The 21,061-nt window shown below is 40.1% G+C and overlaps 1 non-coding gene across 1 annotated transcript; it reads right to left on the reverse strand.

Moving 5' to 3' along the window:
* Positions 1-11,490: 11,490 nt before the first annotated feature.
* LOC145110423 (small nucleolar RNA R71) lies at positions 11,491-11,597 on the reverse strand. Its single transcript, XR_013709802.1, has one exon. It is a non-coding gene; the product is annotated as a small nucleolar RNA R71 (small nucleolar RNA).
* Positions 11,598-21,061: the final 9,464 nt, after the last annotated feature.

Here is a 21,061-nt window from a genome sequence, read left to right on the forward strand (position 1 = left end):
TTTCCATTGTATCTGATCGAGATGTTCGGTTCACTTCTTGATTTTGGAAGAGATTCCACGAGGAACTAGGTACGAGATTACACTTTAGCATGGAATATCATCCTCAAACTGATGGCCAAAGTGAACGGACCATCTAGATGCTTGAGGAAATGTTGAGAGCCTGTGTTATATATTTCGGTAGGAGTTGGGACTCTTACCTTCCTCTGGTTGAGTTTTCTTACAACAACAACTATCACTCCAGTATTGGTGCGCAAGCATTTGAGCTTCCTTGCGGAAGGAAGTGTCAAACACCAGTCTGTTGGGGGGAAGTCGGTCACACGGTTAAGGGAAAGACCGAGGTAGTCCTTTAAACAACAGAGCGTATCCAACATATCAGACAGAGGTTGCACACAGATCAGAGTCGGCAAAAGAGTTATGCTAACAAGCATCTATCCAAGTTGGAGTTCTAGGTTAGCGACATGGTTTTACTGAAGGTATCAACCTGGAAGGGTGTAATACGCTTAAGGAAGAGGGGCAAATTGGGGCGTATATCAGTTGGATCTTCCTGATGAGCTCAGACAGATCCACAACATCTTTCATGTTTCTAAGCTACGTAAGTGTGTAGTTGATGATTCGAAAGTGGTTCCATTAGACGATATTTAGGTCGATCGGCGATTGAAGTATGTTGAGAGACCAGTGGCGATTTTGGATAGGAAGTCAAAGCCCTTGCGTAACAAGGTGGTCCCACTGGTCAAGGTTCAGTGGCAGCATCGGAAGGGTTCCTGATTACATCTATTTTATACATATTTTAATGACGTCTTCTTATTATTTTATACCATGTTTTTATGTTATTTAGAACTAAAAGATACTTAATATGCTTTGAAATGTTCAACTACAGTTAAAATGGGAGCTGGAATGCAAAATGAGGATAAATGAGCGAAAAGACACAAAAAGGATGTTGTTGGATAGTTTGACCCTGCATTAGTGTTTTGGCCATATCTCATGACTCATAACTCTGATTGACAAGATTCAAAATGTACTGAAAACTAGACACAATTACAGACGACTTTCCTGTTTTGAGAAAATGATGATTCCCAATCACCACGACGTGGTGATCCAACCACAACGTGGTAAATGAAATCTTCGCGATCATTGTGTTGACTTGGAGAATACAGGATTTCGCCGAGGACAACTACGCGATGGAGGTTAACCACGATGTGGTGGAGGTCAACCATGATGTGGTGACCAGTTATAAGCTATAAATAGAGCCAAACATTATCCCTAATGACATATCTTCAAACCTAATTCGTTCCCTACGAAAATAAACCCCCTACTACGATTTTGAGGGTCTAGAAGGCGTCCGGGGATCGTTAAGCTGATATGGAGCGAAGATCTGAAGGATTCGAGAGCTGATTCATGACAAGCATCATTCAGTTTGTTGTTCTGACCATGATTAGTGTAATGTCCGTGTTTCTAGGCTAGGCATTAATATTGACATAATAGTCTAGGTTAACCTTTGTAACTCATTTTGAAGAAATGAAAAGTAATTATGTGATTATTATGTATTTTATGCTTAATTATTAGGATTTAATTAATTAAGAATAAAAATAAGCGTCGAAAATAAATACTAGATAAAGCCGATATCTATTAAGAAAGTTGTAGTGGTCGTGACAAGGATTCTGGATATATAAAGACTACCGAAATCCGAGTTATAACGAAGAAGTTATGACCTGTCGAAGTTCCGCGACAAAACCGGCACGGTGCCGAATGACGTAAAAAGTGGGTTTTTGATAAACTACTTTTTAGCCTTAGTGATCTAAATGAAAGTCGTAGTGTTCGTTAAACCGAGAGTATGCATAAAAAGAACGCCCAAATCTGACTTCGTAAGAGGAAGTTATGATTTTTCTAAGTTTCAGCTTAGCAGTAGACAGATAAAAATTCGAATTTTAGATCGAGTGATTTTTAGCTTACACGACCTAAACGAGAATTGAAGGTCTCGTCAATAGTAGTACAACGGTAAAAAGACAGACGAAAACGGACGTCGGATGAAGAAGTTATGAATTTTTAACGGATTTCCTGTCCCGGTCTGTTAAAAATAATAATATTAAAATTAAAGTTAAAATTAGCCGACGAAGTCTAAACGAAAGTTGTAGAGCGTAATTTTACCTACGCATGCATATAAAGACGTCAAAAATGGTGCCCGTATGCGAAAGTTATGGATTTTAGAAGTTTTGGCTCAAAAATTGAGAAAAACATGAAATCCGAGAAATTTCGCATGGTCATGCTTCGGCCACGTCACCCTCGCTCGTAGCACGCCACATGTCCGAATTGCTGAGTCACCCGAGGCCAGCTGGCGAAGCGTGTCGCGCCATCCTCACACTGAAGGCTCGGCCAATCAGAAGCCGCCCCGTGCCTTCTCCGTGTCCGATCTCGGTGAGTCATCCGAAGCAGGTGAGTCATCCGAAGCGCTGGACCAATCCGAAGACAACGCGTGTCCGAGCCTCGCACCGCCATCAGCCTTCCCTCGCCTCCGAACCTCGCAACTGCGACGTGTGTTTCCTTCTCATTGCTTTGGGTCTCAGGCTCGCCCCTATAAATAGAAGGGTGCGAGACCTCCCGTGTATATTTTGGAAAAGTGTCATTTTACACCCCTAAACCCATATTTCTTCCATTCCAACTTCCCCCAAAGCCCCAGTATTATACCAAACACCCAAAATACGTCCCGAAGTGCCCGAAGACCCGAAAAAATTTATCTTTTCGGTTTTGAAGCCCAACCCTCGCAGAGCCCGGTTTCTCAATAAAACTCCCGGTTTTATTAGAAACGATCGTTTAAGAAACGAAGTGCTGCCCGATTATCATTAAATCAAGTGAGTGTGTAGTCACTTTCACCTTACACATAGATATGAAGTATTTTCTTTAAAATACGTGCTATGTGTAATTATATTAATTGTTTATTTGAGGTGACTGTTGAATAGATGTTTTATATAAGTTTTAAACTGTATATGTATTTTATCTACAAATATGTTGGGTAAAACATGGGTAGACGAAATAGTCGATGTGTGTTAAAATGATGAGAGGCCTCGATGTTGTTGTTGTTGTAGTCGTCTAGCGGAGTATAGATGACGACCACAGACCTTTCTAGACAGTCCAGTGGAACACTAGCAGGTTCGCAACTTGTAGGTGTTGGTGAACTATATGTTCATTGGCGTACTCCATCCCCCTCATGGTTGCCTTTAGGACATGTATGGCTGAGGAGTCACCTTAGCAGTACCCATCACCATGGCTAGAGTACGAGCCATGATTTAGTCAATGATGGCTGAACAAAGGGAGGAAATGAGGCAAATATTGCTGAACAACAGGAATGAACCTTCAATTCCTGTTGAACAACCTGAATTAAATGACGATCAATCTGAAGAAGGAAACAACAGTAGATCTGTTGGTCATAGTGAACCGCTTGTGGTTGGGAGAAATAACCACGAGGATAGAGTGGAGAGAAATGGATGCAAGTATAAAGACTTTATGACTTGTAAGCCATCAACCTTCACTGGAAAAGAAGATCCCGTTGGAGTAATGGACTGGATCTCGGAAATGGAATTGGCTTTCATGACATGTGGTTGCCAAGGCAAGTTACAAACCGCATTTATAGTGCGTCAGTTCAGAGGTAGCGCTGCTTGTTGGTGGAACACTCTGGGGAAAACCCTAAGCCCTAATGAGCCACTGCAACTGACTTGGGCAGAGTTCTTGGTGCACTTCAAGCGCAAGTACTGCTCGGCCCAAAATGTGCTTGAGCTAGAAAACCAATTTCTGACATTGAAAAAGGGAAGTATGACCGTTGATGAATACACAAATAGCTTCACAGAAAAAATGGAGTTTGCTTTGCGTATCGTCCCAGATGAGCTGACAAAAATTGACAGGTACGCAAAGGGACTTCCCTGGGAGTATGCAATGTGAGTATGTCAGGCACTTACTTTGGAGGCAGCTATCTAGGCTGCCAAGTCTCTTGAATATATGATTAAGGGGAGAGCCGCCAGCAAGGTTGAAGTTGGCGAAAAGAGAAAGTTTGAAGGAACTTCAGGTTCCAATAAAAAGAACAAGTTCTCAAAGACTGGTTCGAGGAAATTCGGAGGAGGAGCCGAAGCCAAGTGGTGTGACAAGTGTAAGAAGAAACATGCTGGGAAATGCAGCGAGGGAGTCACTTCTTACAAATGTGGAAAGCCTGGGCATTATGCCAATGAATGCACCTTCAATAAGAACGTATGTTTTAGGTGCAATGAAGAAGGGCATATTTTGAAGGATTGCCCGAAGAAGAAGGATGCAGCAAAGCCCAATCTTCCACCAAAGCCGAAGGTGAGAGCCTTTCAGATGACACTTGAAACTGCGAAAGAAGAAGCCGATGTCGCTTCAGGTACCTTTCTCGTAAATGAATTGTCTTGCTCAAATTTTGTTTGATTCTGGAGCCAATTATACCTTTATTTCTCATGAATTTGGTAGAAAACTAGCTTTGCCTGTAGATAGACTAGTTAATGCTTTAATAGTCGAGGTTGCTAGTGGCAAGTTTATACCTGTTAGCCATCGTATGAAAAACGTCTTCATTGACTTGAATGGGAATAAGTTCCACGAGGAATGATTGTCTATCGAGTTAAATGGTTTCGACATAGTTCTAGGAATGGATTGGCTTAGCGCCAATGATGCCGAAATATTGTGTAGGAAGAAGATAGTAAAAGTAAAACCGCCAGGGAAAGAGTCATTTATGGTGTATGGAGACAAACGCAGAGTAAACTCTGGAATCATTTCCCTAATGAAAGCCAAAAAGTGTTTGGTCAAGGGATGTACATCATATATAGCATTCGTGATCGATTCTAAGAAGGAAAAGAAGGAGGTGCAGAATATTTCGGTGGTGTGTGACTATCCGGAAGTCTTTCCCGAAGATCTTCCCGAATTACCCCGTGATCGACAAGTAGAATTCCGTATCGAATTGTTACCAGGAACGAAGCCAATAGCAAAAGCACCGTATCGATTACCACCAACAAAGATGAAAGAGCTTATGACACAACTTCAGGAGTTATTGGACAAAGGTTTTATTCGACCTAGTTCATCACCCTGGGGAGCCCCGATGTTATTTGTAAAGAAAAAGGACGGGAGCATGAGAATGTGCATCGATTACCGAGAGATGAATAAAGCAACAATAAAGAACAAGTACCCGTTGCCGAGGATTGATGACATGTTCGATCAGGATATCATCAGCTAAAGGTAAGAGAGCAGGATATTGAGAAGACTACGTTCAGAACAAGATATGGACACTATGAGTTTTTGGTTATGTCGTTCGGACTAACCAATGCTCCAGCGGCTTTCATGGATTTGATGAACAGGGTTTGTAAACCATACCTTGATAAATCTGTGATAGTGTTCATAGATGATATATTGATTTATTCAAAAAGCAAGCAGGAGCATGACAAGCATCTGCGTGAAGTGCTATAAGTTCTGAAAATGGAGAAGTTGTAGGCAAAGTTCTCCAAATGTGAATTTTGGATTCAAGAAGTCCAATTTTTAGGTCATGTGGTTAACCAAGAAGGGATAATGGTTGACCCAGCAAAGATTGAAGCTGTGATGAAGTGGGAACAATCGAAAATTCCTATGAAGATCCGAAGCTTTTTAGGATTAGCTGGATTTTACCGAAGGTTTATCCAAGGCTTTTCGTCGATCACGACTCCATTAACAGCTTTGACCCACAAAGGAGCTACTTATACTTGGAATGAGAAGAAATTGTGTGAAGCACTGATTCTTTCTTTGCTTGAACGAGTTGATGACTTCGCAGTTTATAGTGATGCCTCTGGAGTTGGGTTAGGTTGTGTTCTGACCCAAAGGGATAAAGTGATAGCGTATGCATTGAGGCAATTGAAAGAGCATGAAAAGAACTACCCCACTCATGATCTGGAGTTGGCAGCGATAGTATTCGCCTTAAAGATATGGAGGCACTATCTTTATGGCACTAAATGCAAACTTTTCACTGATCATAAGAGTCTTCAATATCTCTTTAATCAGAAGGAATTGAACATGAGGCAGCGACGCTGGCTAGAGTTACTCAAGGACTACGACTGTGAGATACTTTACCACCCTGGTAAAGCGAATGTTGTTGCTGATGCTCTCAGTCGGAAGGTAAACCTTGAAAAGAAAAGGCCAAAAGCGTTGAGAATTGAAGTTGTCTCTACAATTATGGAAAGTATAAAGAAAGCTCAAGAGGAAGCTTTAGAGAAAAATGACCGAAAGGAAGAACGTTTGGGCAAAACATTAGTGTTTGATACAAACGGTCAAGGACTGAAGGTATTCCAAGATAGGATTTGGGTACCTAAGACGGGAGGAGTAAGAGATCTTCTTATGGAAGAAGCTCACAAAACCATGTACTCGATTCATCCCGGCAACACAAAAATGTATAGGGATCTAAAACCCTACTACTGGTGGCCGACGATGAAGCTCGATGTTGCTAAGTATGTGGCCGAGTGTGTAACATGTGCTAGGGTTAAGGCACAACATCAGAAACCATATGGGAGTTTAGAACCTTTAACTGTACCCATGGGTAAATATAAAGAAATCACCATGGATTTTGTGACTAAACTGACCAGAACAAGGAACGGTCACGACATGATTTGGGTGGTCGTTGATCGCTTCACTAAGAGTGCGCATTTCATAGCAACCAACGAGAAATGGTCTATGGATAAGCTTGCAAATTCTTACGTGAAGGAAGTTATGAGGCTTCACGGTGTTCCGTTAAGAATTGTATCAGATCGTGACAGCCGTTTTACCTCAAGGTTTTGGAGGAGTCTACAAGAGGAATTGGGTACCAAGTTGTGTTTGAGTACAGCTTACCATCCGCAAAACGATGGTCAGAGCGAACGAACAATTCAAACGTTGGAGGATATGCTGAGAGCATGTACCCTGGAATTCCAAGGTAACTGGGATGAACACTTACCTCTAGTAGAATTTTCCTATAATAATAGTTTCCACTCGAGCATCAAGATGACACCTTATCATGCTTTGTATGGAGAAAAGTGTCGAACGCCGTCATGTTGGCTGGAAGCTGGGGAAAAGCAGTTTATGGGACCTAAAATAGTCCATCAAACTGCTGAAAAGTTGAAAGTAATTAGGGAAACGATGTTAGCAGCTCAAGATCGACAAAAGAGCTATGCTGACAAGAAAAGACAACCGATATCATTCGAAGTTGGAGATTCGGTTTTACTTAAAGTCTCGCCGTGGAAGGGACTTATAAGATTTGGTAAAAGGGGAAAATTGAGTCCAATGTTTATTGGACTGTTTAAAGTTCTTCAGAGGATCGGGAATCAAGCTTACAAGCTAGAATTACCAGAAGAACTTGAGGGTATTCATAATACCTTTCATGTGAGTTATTTGAGAAAGTTTACGGGAGATGTGCCCGACATAATTCCAATTTCTGATTTAAGGTTGGATGAAAACAAAAGGTTAATTGAAGAACCAGAGGCAATCGTTGACCGTAAGACTAAGAAGTTGCGACGCAAGATGTTCGATTTAGTGCTTGTGCGATGGAAACATACGAATGGGCCAAATCTCACCTGGGAAACGGAGAGTGACATGATGGGTCGCTACCCGCATTTGTTTGCTGATGTGTGATTCCGGGGACGGAATCATCCTAAGGGGGAGAGAATTGTAATGCCCGTGTTTCTAGGCTAGGCATTAATATTGACATAATAGTCTAGGTTAACCTTTGTAACTCATTTTGAAGAATGAAGAGGAATTATGTGATTATTATGTGTTTTATGCTTAATTATTAGGATTTAATTAATTAAGAATAAAAATAAGCGTCGAAAATAAATATTAGATAAAGCCGATATCTATTAAGAAAGTTGTAATGGTCGTGACAAGGATTCCGGATATATAGAGAATACCGAAATCCGAGTTATAACGAAGAAGTTATGACGTGTCGAAGTTCCGCGACAAAACCGGCACGGTGCCGAATGACGTAAAAAGTGAGTTTTTTATAAACTACTTTTTAGCCTTAGTGATCTAAATGAAAGTCGTAGTGTTCGTTAAACCGAGAGTATGCATAAAAAGAACGCCCAAATCTGACATCGTATTAGGAAGTTATGATTTTCTAAGTTTCAGCTTAGCAGTAGACAGCTAAAAATTCGAATTTTAGATCGAGTGATTTTTAGCCGACACGACCTAAACGAGAATCGAAGGTCTCGTCAATAGTAGTACAACGGTAAAAAGACAGACGAAAACGGACGTCGAATGAAGAAGTTATGAATTTTTAACGGATTTCCCCTCCCGGTCTGTTAAAAATAATAATATTAAAATTAAAATTAAATTAGCCGACGAAGTCTAAACGAAAGTTGTAGAGCGAAATTTTACCTACGCGTGCATATAAAGAACGTAAAAAACGGAGCCCTTATGCGAAAGTTATGCATTTTAGAAATTTTGGCTCAAAAATCGAGAAAAACACGAAATACGAGAAGTTTCGCATTGTCATGCTTCGACCACGTCACCTTCGCTCGTAGCACGCCACGTGTCCGAATTGCTGAGTCACCCGAGGCCAGCTGGCGAGGCGTGTTGCACCATCCTCGCACCGAAGGCTCGGCCAATCAGAAGCCGCCCCGTGCCTTTTCCGTGTCCGATCTCGGTGAGTCATCCGAAGCAGGTGAGTCATCCGTAGCGCTGGACCAATCCGAACACAACGCGTGTCCGAGCCTCGCACCGCCATCAGCTTTCCCTCGCCTCCGAACCTCGCAGTTGCGACACGTGTCTCCTTCTCATTGCTCCGGGTCCGAGGCTCGCCCCTATAAATAGAAGGGTGTGAGACCTCCCGGGTATATTTTGGAAAAGTGTCATTTTACACCCCTAAACCGATATTTCTTCCATTCCAACTTCCCCCAAAGCTCCGGTATTATACCAAACACCCAAAATACGTCCCGAAGTGCCCCAAGACCCGGAAAAATTTATTTTTTCATTTTTGAAGCCCAACCCTTGCAGAGCCCGGTTTCTCAATAAAACTCCCGGTTTTATTAGAAACGATCGTTTTAGGAAACGAAGTGTTGTCCGATTATCATTAAATCAAGTGAGTGTGTAGTCACTTTCACCTTACACATAGATATGAAGTATTTTCTTTAAAATACGTGCTATGTGTAATTATATTAATTGTTTATTTGAGGTGACTGTTGAATAGATGTTTTATACAAGTTTTAAACTGTATATGTATTTTATGTACAAATATGTTGGGTAAACACATGGGTAGACGAAATAGTCGATGTGTGTTAAAATGATGAGAGGCCTCGATGTTGTTGTTGTTGTAGTCGTCTAGCGGAGTATAGATGACGACCACAGACCTTTCTAGACAGTCCAGTGGAACACTAGCAGGTTCGCAACTTGTAGGTGTTGGTGAACTATATGTTCATTGGCGTACTCCATCCCCCTCATGGTTGCCTTTAGGACATGTATGGCTGAGGAGTCACCTTAGCAGTAGTGTCCATCCCGATGATATTCCTTAGGCTAGGTCCCTTGTGATAGGTGTTTAGGGACGTAAAGTGAGGATAACGGGAATGGGTAATCAGGGTTATTATTGATTGATGAATCTAATAGATTTATTATTATTTTGGGTTGAAAACCCTATATGCTCACCAGGCTCCCAAGCCTGACCCACTCAGCTTTTTATATTACAGGTAGTGGACCCCGAGCATAGTTGGATGATGATGAGAGATTTTTGGATTATAGGCCAGTAGTTGTAAATAACTGTTATAAGGCTTATAATGTCTTGTTTATGCTTTTGATATGTATCGGAACATGACATCCCGAGGTGTTGATATAAAATGAAAATATATATTTCTTAAAGAAAGGTTTTGATAAACTTCTATCATGTTTTGTTTTGGGGACCAATTCCGCAACATCTTTTAAAAAGATTACTCTGATTTTATTTTAAAAGCATAAATTAAATCGGTCTTTTCTGGCCGAGAAATTAGGGGATGTGTCAATTAGCATTCTAATTGTTTCTATTTTTGTTTTACTTTCTGAATTCAGGTGTTAAAACCTGTTGCTTTCATTTGGAGTAGATAAAACTCATTTTTATGTGTTGATTTAAATGATTTTGGATTTTATTAGTTTGGTTATTAATTGTGTTTGATTGATCATCACCTATCATGTTAAAGTTATGATTTTTATTGCCCATTCCTAAGTTATGAGTATTTAAGAGGACCAATCTAATTACATTAACTTGAATCTTAATTAGTTTATGATCATTAAAGTGTTAGGACTAGAGATTGATCAAATCCTATGGTTAGGTAATGTTAATCTATGACTTTGGCTATGTTAGAGAGCTTAGATATCCATGTTATGCTTCGATTGATTTTCATGACCATTGATGAGAAATTACTAGATCCTATCATTCATAATCCGAATATATTAAATTAATTATTTGTTCACTAATTGTACGATCATTGTGTTAGTTGTTCATTAATTATCAGTATAGGAAATCTAATCAAGATAGCTAGTCACATTAGAATTCGGTAACCAACTAATAGATCAATTGCACTATTAAAGAAGTTAACCACGATTTTGAGAAATAAACCAATATAAACTTGAGTACCTAAAGTGATTCGTTTCTAATCAGTTTATTTAGTTATTTTAATTTAGTTGAGTTTTATAAATAAAATCCCCTTTTTTACTGCTTCCTTTTATTTGGAATAACCTATAATCAAATACTCTAATATTAATTCACCACCATTCCCCTTGAGTTCGACACTCTTGCTTATCAAAACTATAATATACTCGATCGGATTCACTGCCTGTAAGGTGTGGTTTAGATGCGATAAACTAGGAATTATCAATAAACAACTAGTGCATTGAAAATACACATCATATTTTTTGGCTCCGTTGACGGGGAACAGATTATTTGATTTTTAGTTTAACTGCTTTTAGTTATTCGATCCTTTTTGTGGTGTAAAACCCGCAAAAAGTTAATTTTTCTGCATTTTATTTTTCTGTCTGAGCAGCAACCACGTCGTGGGCACCGTGGTCACGTCGTGGTCACGTTACAATTAGAATTGATTATATTTCTCTTTTTTTTCATTTTACGCGTGTTTTCTAGTTTTATCTTAGCAGGACAAAATGAGGGACATCACGACCATGGCAATGGAAGAGTACAAGCGACATATAAGGAACGACAACAGATGGGGTCTTCATCCACCAAAAATCCCAACCACCACAAAGTTCGAACTACCAGGACATATTCTTTGCATGCTAAAGGAACTACCTTTTTATGGGAATGAGCACGAGGACGCTTATGAGCACATAGAAAAGGTGGTAGAGATTTCACATTATTTTAATGCTCCAAACGTAAGTAAATATGTGGTGATGCTTCGACTTTTATCGGTCACATTGAAGGGTGAAGCTAAGGAATGGTTAAAACCACTCCCCTTTGGAGAAATCACGACATGGGCTGATTTTAATACTGAGTTCATAAACCAGTTTACCCCTCCTTCGAAAGTGGCGAAGCTTAAAAGAAACATACAAATTTTTTGACAATTAGAAAGGGAGTCGCTATACGAAGCTTAGGAGCGTTACAAGAGATTGTTACAACATTTCCCTCAACATGACTTCAATGTGCAACAAGAAATCTCGATATTTTATGATGGAGTCAATATGTGCACTCGCCAACTTCTAGACTCACAAGGGCCCATGACAAAGAAGGATCTGACAAAAAATAAAGCTTTGATTGAAGAATTCACTAATCATTCAAGAGAGTATCACAGCCCAAAGGAGGATTTCACTAAAGGAAAATCAAGTAAAGATAGAGGTCAAGATGCTATCAGTTTAGTAATTGCAAAGCTCGACACAATGGAAGAAAAGATCACAAAAATGGGTGGATCAATTCAAGATAGATGCGGAGCTTGTGGGGGCCCCATTCTACAAGGGATTGTGAATTGGAATACAAGAGATATCGTGATACAAAAGAAATTCAACAACTGAAGCATGATCTCTACGAAATAGAAGAAGTCCAATTCGAAAAAATATATGCTCTTCAGTCAATGCTATTTAGATTTATATGGAAGCTAGTGAAAGAAGGCATGATGTCACTGATGCAATACTTAGAGATCAACAAGCATCTATCATGATCATCTACATGCAAGTTGGGAAATTAACAAAGCTTGTGCAAGAAAAGCTACCAGATTCACCTTCAAGAAAACCGAGCCAATCCCAATCTCTCAAGTCATGGCTTTATATACAGAAGAAAAGGAGGAATTGGAGCATATGGGGTCCTTGATTCAATAGATCAACATTCCAATAAATCACTTGAATGAAGAGCAAAAGAAGAAAGGATTCGTGATTCTACCCAGTCGGCAGAAGCTAGAGACACGGGAATGAAGAAAGAACCCAAGAGGAAGCATAATGAAGATGTCAACCCAAAAATTCCATAAACTTCGAGAAAGGCATTCAATAGAAGGGTTGCATATGGGGGTACTTGATTCAATAGATCAACATTCCAATAAATCACTTGACGGAAGATCAAAAGAAGAAAGTATTCGTGATTCTGCCCAGTCGCTAGAAGCTAGAGACATGGGAATGAAGAAAGAACCCAAGAGGAAGCATAATGAAGATGTCAACCCAAAAATGCCAGAAAGTTCGAGAAAGGCATTCAATAGAAGGGTTGCATACAAACGAACAAGGCTGAAGATGATGGAGAAAGGGTAGGTTACACTTCCACCTGATGCAAAGTAGAAGGGAAGGAGTCTGACTTGTTGAGAGAAACACTTGAGTAACACACTTGAACAAGCGTTAGAACAAGTAATAATGCGAAATAAAGTTTAACTCAGTGGATCATAAAGCTCAACACTAATAATAAGTTAGAGTTAGATAGTTAGATAATTAGGTGCGAAAATATAAGGAAATATAAATGACAACAAGTATTATATCAAGAAGACACTATAAGCTGATTCTTAACAAGGATTGCAGACAATCCAAGTTAGTAAATGAGATCAAGCTTAGTGATTAAGTCAAGCTGACTTGCTCCGAAGAGATAACGATCTTAATATTAGAGTCTGAAGATCTTTAAGATGAGAGAATGAGATATTTTAAGATAGAGATAGAATTATCGATTCAGGGGTTGTTTCATTCAGAATAAGAGAGCTCTATTTGTAGAGACTCGAAGATTACAAAGTTAAATCTGTCTAAGGGTTGCCATGCAAGGCACACTGGACAAAGAAGTGTAAAGACATAAAACAGATAAAACTAAAACTAAGGTTGATGACTTCAACTGCGGATGCAGTTCTTGATTGCGGTGTGGAAGTTGACTGCGGATCTAGTTGATAGCTTCAGATCTCTTCAAGTTTAAGAGGGTCACTTATATGTTTCAACAATTTCCCCCTAAGTGACCTCTTCAACTTTCCTTTCATTTGTCGAGCTTCAGAAATTTGATGAGAATCCACCAGAACTTCCTGACTTCCTTAAGCCAAACAATTCTCCTTGAGATTTCAAACTTTACTTCAGCAGTTGTGTGTTTTGATCTGTTGACTGCAGTTTGAGTGATCTCTAATTGCTTCCGCGTCATGCGGTTCATGGCAGTCATTAGAATGAAGTATTTTGTATCATCATTTAAGCGTTTGAAAATGACTCCAAGATCTGGGAAGTTAGTTGCTCCAAGGGATCTTTCTTGAAAGCCTTTGGTCAGGACCGGAGCTGGTTCAAGAGGAGGGAGGTTGAACTTCTGAGCAAGTGCTAGGTGGATGTCTGCGTCAATTCTTGCAAAGTCACACATAGTCTCTTTTAGAAAGGTACATGCCCTTTCATACACAGTCTTCATCTTTGGGTGCTTCTCACTCTTGTTCTGAAATACCTTTGCAATCAGGAAGATTTCCTCCGGGTTCATGCAAGGGAAATCAGCTTGGGTTCGGATGTAGTTTGAATTTCTTTTGGTGAGGGTATATTGGATGAATTCTGCTTTCATGAATTTTCTGGGCTTGTAGTTCTTGACTGCAGTGGGTCTGTCGTTTGACCAGGTTTTCTCGATTGCAGATCCATGCTTGGCATGGAATCTGTTAAGTCTTTCAAATTCCAGTGGCAACCTCTGATCATCTGGGAGGTTGCGGTTAAACGATTCAAAAACGGTAAATAACTTTGCGTTGGGAGAGATGGGAATGTCCCAATAACCGTCTGATGGAGGTTCCGCGAAGGTGAGATAGGGCTTGTAGTCATCATCGAGTAATCTTCGGATGGGATTAACCCAGGAATTTATGAGGGATTCATCCAGAGTGATGTCGAAACCGTGATCTCTCCATATTAATTCTGCAAATTTAGCTGCTCTCCAGTCAGCTTTCTTTTGTTTGGTTTTGGGAGAGTCGTAGGAGTTTTCGGATGACATTTCTGGGGCAAAGTTTCTGAGATGAGGGGGAGTCTCCGGATGCTGGGAAGAAAGATGTTGAGCATCTTGGACTTGTTGAACTGGAGACTGATGAGGATATTGAATTGGACTTTTCTGAGGAGAGGGCACATGAGTTTTCTTTTGTGGAGATGGTTGCGGAGAAGGTTGCGGGGTAGGAACCTTGTGTTGAGTGATAAATGTTGAAAAGATTGAATGCTGACCAAAGTGGATGGGAGTTTGTAAATGTTGATGCGGATGTGAATGTTGAGGTGAGATGTGGTCTGAGCCATGGTCTTCACTTCCCCCTCTTGAGGAAGGAACACCGAGTTCCTCCTCAATCCATTGCTGAAGACCATCAATTTTGACACAAACTTCAGTGAACTGAGCTTTGATAGCCCCACTGAGTTGCTGATTGGTAGGGATTGCGTTGTTGAATAGCAATTTGTGAATCTCCTTTGTTAATCTGAGAATCTCATGGCCATGGAAGTTTGAGGATAAGGAGCGTCTAAGGTTGTTGATGGTTGATTGCAAGACTGAAATAGCGGACTCATAAGCATTGTGAGTTTCCTCAACAAGCTTCTTTGAATGAGCATCATGACCCGCAATGACAGATTGAAGCTCAGTTTTGATTGCGGTCACTTCTGTGATGAGTCACTCCGCAGTAGTGATAAATTGTTGATGATCTGCCTTCCGGCTTGTATCCAGGGCTCGGATACCCATTTCAACCTTGAGAGAGATTCTCTCAGCAGCAAGTTGTTCTCTTTATTCCAGACGTTCTATCCTGTCAATCAGGGATTGCGGTCCAAGCATATCTTCAGGTTGCGGTTGGCTGGATTTCACTGCGGCTAAGATCTGATCGATCTTGTTTTGCAGGTTTAGAAACTCTTTCCTGAAAACAACCATTTTTTTCTTGTTCTTCTTTTCCTTGGGCTTTGAAGTAGAATGCTGGGATCCGCTTGATTCTTCTTTTTCGTCAAAGATCATCATCACATCATCTGATCGTTCCGGTTGGTTGACTTCATTCATATCAAAGTCATCAAGACCAAATGTAGGCCCGAAACTGACTTCGATTGCGGTTCTGTCATCCTGAGAGTCATGAACATCATTTGTTGGAGGGGGCTGGGATGGACCTGCACCATTTGGAATGGACTGAGCGTTGTGGATGGTCTCTGCCATTGCGGTCATCCATTCTTGAATTTTGAGAATGTTGGTTACGGTGTTGGCGTTGTTGATTGCATCTGCCCAGTACTTAGCCACCATTTGAATTTCATTTTCATTTTGCAGAAGCTGCTGTGTTTGCCTATCTTTTCGAGCCTGAAAAGCCCTGCGAAAAGCTTCATATTTCTTGATACCAGACTCGGTAGTGGGACGATCCCGAGTAAAGGTATCATTAGATTCATAACCGTCAAAACCTTGATTTCGCACCGAGGTGTCCCTCGGGTTCACGGATCCTTGCACATTTGTGCTCACCTTGCCTAAACCACCTGTATGTGAGGTAATTAGAGTAGGATTTCATGAGCTTCCTCGATCTCCTTGACTCGTAATCAAGTTTGGCCTCGGCTCAATTCTGGCAAGGACTGAAGAATTGTCCTGCGGTTGGGAAGGTGTATCAAGTGTTTGGAGTACAAAATCCAATATGGAGCGCAACTCCTGTTTCTGAAAAGAAATGAAGTTTGGAAGCCCTGGAGACCTTAGGGCGAGAAGAACCAATTAAATCCTATTGGGATTTAGCTGGGGGTGAGTCTCCACATTTTGATGAAGCAGACACACTAACTGTGTCTGAGTGGCTAGGAAGGATTGAAGAAAGTGGGTCTGCGGGGACCCCAAGGATTACTGGAGTCTTTTGAGAGACTTCAGTATTAGTCCGGTCACGCATTTGGCTAGAACTTTGGTTGGTTTTGCGTTTCTTGAGAACAAGGATGGGGACTGAGTCATCATCAGACTCATCTTCAACATTGACAGCAGGGGTCTGAACTGGATCAGAGTCTTCATCTGAAGAGACAACATGTCTGAGTTTATGTTTCTTGGATGGTTCGACTTCTTTGGATGGAGTGTTTCTCTTGGACTTTCCTCGTGAGGTTTTTCTTGAAGAAAGCTTCTTGAGTCTTTTGGCTAAAGGAAGGTTAGAGAGAGTAGTAGAAGATGGAGCTGCGGTATGTTCAGGATCACGCGGTACTGTAGAGGCAAGTATATTATGGTTGGGTAGAGGCGGGGTAGAAAGGTATGGGTCAATACCTTCCATAGCCTCAATGTGATCTAAAGATGATATCATCCACATATATTTGTACAAGCATAAGGTGATTACCATTTTCCTTTCTAAACAAAGTGGGATCAATCACTCCTCTTTTGTACCCGGACGAGACAAGAAATTCGGAGACAGTCTCGTACCATGCTCTTGGTGCTTGCTTTAGACCATAAACTGCTTTCTCAAGCTTGTAACAGTGATCTGGGAATTCAAGACATTCGAAGCCCGGAGGTTGCTGCAGATAAACCTCCTCTTTCAATTCACCATTCAGGAAGGCACTATTTACATCCATTTGATGTACATTGTGTTGGATTAGTGTCTAAGCCTGTAACTATATTTGGTAAGTACTTGACCCGGTTGTGCATGGTCCTTTTGGGTTGCCTTCACCATAGCAACTTGACAGGGTGATTTATATAGAGAGAAGAGTTATTATATTAATATATTATGAGAATAATATATTAAAGGAATAATAATATTATTTGATTAATATTAGTCATAGATTAATTAAGAATAAATTAGGTGACTAAAAGAGGTTAATTGAATAAAGGGGCTTAAACTGTCAAATGTGTGATAGTTGAGTTTTGGGCTATGAATCCTTATAGATCTAGGGTGGCCGATATTAAGGAGTATGGGCTCCTTGAATTCGTCCAAGCCTTAATCTAGAAGGATCCTTGGATTGCTTAGGGCCTAAGTTATTCAATTAGGGTTAAGGATGTAATCCTAGTAGCTCATAGTATAAATAGACCCCATAGGTGAGGGAAATTGGCCACCTTGTTGCATTGGAAACCCTAGAGCCGATTTTATCATCCCTCATCTCTCTCCAAATCATCCTCTTGCTAGTTGGTGTTTGTAAGCCATTAGAGGAGTGACAATTGTGACTCTAAGCTCCAAGAACAAGAAGATTCAAGCAAGCAACCTAAGGTATTCTCTAGATCTGATTTCATATGTTATGATTCAATTGTTTTCACTAGATCTAGCATTGTAAGCCTTGGAAACATTGCATGTTCAATTAGAGAAACCTAGATCCAAGCATTAGGGTTTGCATGTGCACATAGGAAAGTTCTTATGGCTCAAACCCATCAGTGGTATCAGAGCTTAGATTGATTTCTATTGAATTGATGCTTTGATTGATTGCTTTTTACATGAAAAATCATTTTTTTGTGCCCCTGACTGACAGACTCGGCGAGTCCCATTGTGGACTCGGCGAGTAGCATGAACTCGGCGAGTCTATAATGGAACTCGGCGAGTCCGAGCGTCAGTCAGAGCAGATTTCGGGATTTCTTGCTGTTTTGCTTGAGGATACTTGCCTTAATTGTTTTTGGTCATTAAAATCCGAATTTTATCATATATTCAAGTATATCTTTGACCAAACAAAAGATAATTACCATTTGATTGAATAATAATTTCCTTATATGATAATTATTGATTATTTGAATTAATTGGTAAATTGTCTTGCAAGTAATATTGACTAGGTCAAATTTAGATAATCATTAAATTAATTAGTTGATTTATATTATTTGCTATTTGATCCTTTATGTTTTGAAAAGTTCAAAAACTTGTCCTCAAGTTTTGAAATTTAAATTTTGTGATTAAAAGTTTAATTTGAAGTAATTAAATTTCAAACCTTAGAATTTTACAAGTTTTAAAATTCAACCCTATACTTCTAATATTATAAGATTACTATATATATATATATATATATATATATATATATATATATAGTAATCTTATAATATTAGAAGTATATATATATATATATATATATATATATATATATATATATATATATATAACTTAAATGCTAGTCTTACCGTTAGTAGGCCTCATTCACGAAGCCAGTCTATAAGGGGGGTATAAGGTTATGGCCTATAAAATGGCCGTTTAATGGGTGTCCATTCTCACCCACCGCTTCCTTGATTAGTGGAGGGTCGTTAGCCGAACGGGTAGGATCGGGCAAACCTTTACTCATTAAAAGTATAATAAATCTATATAAAGTAACTAAATGTTTTTACAAAATTCCCAATCTTAGTTACTTTAGGCAAAAGTGAATTGATGCAATTCCATGAAATTACACTTTGTACCCTTGCTAAGACGTTGATGGAGCGCGTGTGGTTAACCGACACATTAATTGGGTTCTAAGCAAAGGTGGCAAAGGGTGACTCATTGTTTGTTATAGTTCGATGGAGCCTGTGTGGTTAACCAGCACATCGAATAGGTAACTGTAACAATAAGGGCACCATGTACATTTGCATGGTTATTCACACCCACTTTGTGATCCTCGGCATCCCAGTCACAAGCGAGAGGGGCATATCGAGATTTAAACATGCCATTGAAAAGTTCAATGTATCTCAAAAGATCTAGGAGTTTCAATACATTTAAAACCTAATTTCTTTTTCGTTTTTCATGGTGGAGAATTAGTGAATCGACATTCACTTGCCTTCAAATTATTTACTTATTAGATTACGGCATCCCTCTTCTAATTTGTGAATAATGTTGTTGGTTCCTAGCCCTAAATTTTCATTTGGGTGATTAATTTGGGAAATTCATTTCTAATCAACTTTGTTCTTTTTCCATTTCAGATGTCGAACGCAAACAACAACACTTCTGGGTCAAACTCCTCTGGTTCATTCTCACTCATGAACTTGTGTGGGAAAGTGATCTTCGATGGGACCAATTTTAGTAATTGGATCCGTAACATTCGCATGGTCACTCGCTACGAGGACAAAGAGTATGTCCTCGACGAGAAGCTTAAGGAGATTGATATCGAAACTGCTACTGCCGATGAGATCGCGGCCTACGAGGCCCACGAGCGTGATGCCACGAAAGTCCATTGCATCATGCTCGCGACTATGACTGCTGAACTTCAAAAGTCCTATGAGGACAAGTACCCCTATGAGATGCATCAGGATATGCTGGAACGCTACCACCAGAGCACCAGGCAAGAGAGGTATGAGATCATCACTTCGATGATCACTACCAAAATGGGTAATGGAGAGTCCCTTACTGCCCATCTGCAAAAGATGCAGAGATATGTTGATCGCCTGTTGAAGTTGAATGTGAACTTCGATGAAGAACCAACAATTGACATTATCCTTCACTCACTGCCTTCCTACTATATCCAGTTCCGCATGATCTACCATATGAACAAGGAAGAGGTCTCCTTGAGCAAGCTTTAGGGCTTGTTGAGGACTGCTGAGAGCAACCTCAAGGATAAATCTGTTGCATCACCTCCCACTCCAGCTGCTGCCCCTGTCTTGGCAATAGGGCAAGGGAAGGGTAAGAAGAGGAAGGCCTCCTCAAGGGGCCACCACAAGGGAAAGTCCCAAGATGGCACCTCTTCTAGTGGAACCAAAGTTGGTTCTGCTAAACCCAACTCAAACCCCAAAGAGGCAGAGTGCCACCACTGTCACAAGATAGGGCATTGGAAGAGAAGCTGCCCAGAATATATGCAGGCCATCAAGGATGGAAAGATCAAGCCATCTTTCGCAAGTATTTACACAATTAAATCTAATAGTTTATCACATGCTACTTCTTGGGTTCTTGATACAGGATGTGGTTTTAACATATGTTCTGATTTGCAGGGACTAAAAGGAAATAGGGATGTGGAGCGTGGAAGGATGAATCTGATCATGGGAAACAGAAGATTGTCGCCTGTGACCAAGATTGGAGTTTATTCCTTAGTGCTTAGTAATGGTTTAGATTTAAATTTGAATAATTGTTGCTATTCGCCAGATATGGCTAGAAACATCATTTCATTTCATGGTTTATATAAACAAGGCTTTAGATATTCATTTGATAATGAAAAGGGTTCTATTTATGCTTATTTTAATAATGTTTTATATTTTGAAGCATTGCCTTGTAATGGAATATATGAAACTGTGATGGTTGTAGACAACTTAGGAAATGATGTGTTGTGTATAGATTCTTGCAATAGTATGGATAGAGCATGCTTGTGGCATTGTCGTCTTGGACATGTCAACAAGAAACGCATAGCCCAACTCCAAAAGGATGGAGTGTTGGAGTCATTCGACCTTAGGGATGATGATGTGTACGAGTCTTGTTTACTTGGAAAGATGACCAAGTCACCCTTCACTGGCACTTGTGCGAGGGGTGAGGGTTTATTGGATCTCATATATACAGATGTATGTGGACCCTTTAGATCCACCACAAGGGACGCGAATTGCTTCTATGTCACTTTCACAGATGATTATAGCAGATATGGGTATATCTACTTGATCAAGCACAAGTCAGAAACCTTTGAAAAGTTCAAAGAGTTTAAACAAGAAGTGGAGAATCAATTGGGCAGGAAAATCAAGATGCTTCGATCTGATCGAGGTGGAGAGTACCGAAGTCTTGAATTCCACGACTACCTTAAGGAATGTGGATTAGTTTCACAATTGACGCCACCTAGGACACCACAATTGAATGGTGTAGCTGAGAGGCGTAATCAATCCTTGCTA

The sequence above is a fragment of the Lactuca virosa genome, chromosome 4 (genome assembly GCF_052849685.1).
Source record: "Lactuca virosa cultivar CGN04683 chromosome 4, Lactuca_virosa_CGN04683_v6, whole genome shotgun sequence".
Classification (NCBI taxonomy): Eukaryota; Viridiplantae; Streptophyta; class Magnoliopsida; order Asterales; family Asteraceae; genus Lactuca; species Lactuca virosa.